The sequence below is a fragment of the Ochotona curzoniae genome, unplaced genomic scaffold, assembly GCF_017591425.1.
Source record: "Ochotona curzoniae isolate NIBS_2020 unplaced genomic scaffold, NIBS_Ocur_1.0 scaffold_1037, whole genome shotgun sequence".
NCBI lineage: Eukaryota > Metazoa > Chordata > Mammalia > Lagomorpha > Ochotonidae > Ochotona > Ochotona curzoniae.
The window spans coordinates 11,757,223-11,760,416 of NW_024467083.1; positions in this window are offsets into that span (position 1 = coordinate 11,757,223).

The following is a 3,194-nucleotide window of genomic DNA, read 5'->3' on the forward strand; positions in this document are numbered from 1 at the left end:
TCTGTCCTTCCAATTACAGCCTCCCCTTCAGCCCAAACCCACCCTACTATACTTAAAAGTCTTTGTGGCTGCCCAGTCGGTAGACAACTTTTATTTTAGTATTTAAAGGTTTGTATATTTTTATTGAAAAGGCAAATCAGATTTGTGAAAAGAAGGAGAGAGAAAAAAATCTTCTATCTGCTGGTTCACTCCCCATACGTTTACAATGGCCAGAACTGAGTTGATCTGGAGCTTCTTTCAGTCTCCCAAATGAATCCCAAAGTTTTGGGCCATCCTCTCTTGCTTTTCCAGGCCACAAGCATGGAACTGGATGAGAAGTGGGGCAGCTGGGAAATAAACTGCCACCCATATGGGCTTCCAGTGCTTGCAAGGGGAGGATTTAGTCATTGAACCATTATGTCAGGCCCCAGTTTTTATCTTTTGACAGTTAACTGTGTGATTCTTATTAAGCAGCATGAGTTGAAATCCTAGTATAGAACTCTGTATAAATGTTACATTTAAATGCAATATTTTTGAGCTTTCTGTTCTTGGAGCTATAGCAGAACTGGATGCTAAAGCTAAGAGCATCTGTTTACACAGTAATTTGAAGGTAGAGTGATTGGTTTTATCATTACTACAAATATGTCCTATTACCAAGGTTATTTCTTTAAAACACATTGCAATGGACCTCCCATCAGCATGGTAGCTGTTGGGAGCATCTGAGTCAGGTCTGAAGCAGTGCATGGGGCCCTAGTCCCAGTCACCACTGCTGAGCAGTCAGCAAATCCTGGGTTTGTGGGCAGCCAGAGCACAATTGGCACCATGCCTTGATTGCTGTCCACCCAGTTGTAAGCTCTGAGGTTTTCAGGGAGAGGGGATGGTATTACTGTCTAAGGACATCCATGGATGAAGCCACTGTATTTGTAGGCGAGGAACAAATCCTGAGGTATTCCCAGTGTCAGAGCCACTGTACTGACAGGCAAGCAAGGTAAACTGAGACCTGGTGATTTGGAGGGGTGAGATAGGAAGATCTACATGGGTCAGACTGATTCACCAGCCCACATGGGAGTCCTGAGTAGACTTTGTTAGCGTGAAACATTGCTGACCACCACATGCCAGGCCAGACGAAAGCTAGGCCTGGGAGCCTGTCTAGAAAGACTGTATCCCAGTACCAGGCTGAATGTTGGAGCATGGGATAAGTCGCATTAGGCAGGGACATGTCACTGACCAGTATGTGAGAGAACCAGGTCTGGAGGTAGATTCTGTGGTGGTTATGTGAGCCGAACCATATGAAAATACAAGTCCCATTGGTTTAGTTCAAGAGTTAGGATGATGGGCTGAGCTAGGTGTGACCATGGAACCTGCCACACTCATGGGTACAGGGACCAAGAATAGTCTGGGCAAGCCCAGGCTGCAGCACCCACATGTGCTGTCTAAAACAGGGTGTGGGGCAGGCCAGGCCACAACATTCACCAGCTCATACAAGGCAAAGATAGAGGGACAGGCTGGAAGGCCAGAGGGGGGGCTGCTGTCTGGTCAGGACATGGCTGCAGTGTCCCTTAGCACAAGTGTGGACTGGGTCTAAGGTGCACCAGACTGGACCATACTCAAGCACCACTCATTGGTGATCGTAAGAACCAGGGTTGGTGTAGGTCGGGCTAGGCTAGGTGTGGATCAGACCTTGCTAGGTTGTTAACACGCAATATTAAAATTTAAAAAAGGTAAAGACCACTCAGGAAAGGCCACTGCTCCTGCTAGCACAGGAAATGGACTAAGTAAGGCTGGCTGATGGACTCACTGATGGGGGTGAAGTCTGGCATTGGGAGAAGTACTGATGGAGGAGCTTGGGCAACTCCTCTGTCAGAACACAATCCCTACAGGTGAGTGCAAGAACCACAATAGGGACTACCCAACCAGCACTTGTGATACCTAGGGGAGAGAGGGCAAAGCTGGTAGAGCGATATGGAGGGCTCCCCTGCTGGACCACCACTTTCACTGGAGAGCATGAGAATTGGGATGGGGCAGACAAAGCCAGGCAGGGCTACAATACATATTGGCTTCATGTAAACTGAATTAGGAAAATGCCAGGCTGAGTTGACTGTTCCTTCTGTGTGCATAATTCAGAGTAGGTGTGGGTTGATTGGGCTTTGCTGTAGCATCAGCTGGCAGATGTTGGCACAGGAAGCAAATTTTGTTAAGTTAAACTGCAGAACCACCTGGAGAGTGCAAGATTCAGGAGTGGGAGTAGGCTCAGTAGGGAAACAGTGGATACCTCCCTTTTGGGTTGCCACTCTGACTCATGAGGATGAGAACCAGGACTAGGGCAAGCATGGCTAGACAGAGTGACACCTGCTGACACATGTGTGGATTGGATCATAGGATTGGTTGGATTGAACTAGGCTTCAATGCTCATTGACATATATGAGAGTTGAATGAGATATGGAACAGACTGGACCAGTCTGCTGTACATCCTGGCAAGCTCAAGAATCAGGGCAGGGGGTGGGCCTGGTTGGGGTTACCGCGAGTCTCCAACTAGACTACAGCTTTCACGGGCGTACGTGAAGGCCAAGTGAGTGGTGGGCAGGATCGGGCTGGACTGCAACACCCACTAGTTTGTGTAGAAGACGTAACTGCAGGCAGAACTGAACCAACAACTATGCATCTAATAAATCTTTAACAACTATAACATATAAGGAGCTCAAGAAACTCCATAATAAAGAAAACTATATAGTTAAGAAATAAGCAAAGGAAATTCAAATGGCCAACAGAACACATAAACAATGCTCTCCGACTGAGAAATCATACTGTAGGATTGAGCATTGTTTCATGTGTTCTGTTGGCCATTTGAATTTCATCCCATGAATAACAGCTTATGTTCTTTGCTTATTGTGTGGATGTCATCATTTGCTATTTAGTTGTAAATATTGCTTGCTGAACCACACGTGCAAATGACAGTATGATTTTTTTTTACATATGTTACAAAAATGGAGCATGGGGAACAATAAAGTCTTCGGGTGTATTAGCAATGTTTTCTTCTTAATTTGGTTGCTGGTTATGAGTATGCTCAGGGGCTTTTTGAAGTACCCTTATGGGGGAATATAAGCTGAATTTTGCATATGAAAGTTGATATTGTAATCAATTTTGTTGACTTTCTCTAGCAGTGTGGCCTTCTCTTCCTTGGATTGCTTTTGTCTGCCCATACCTGAAAACTTCTT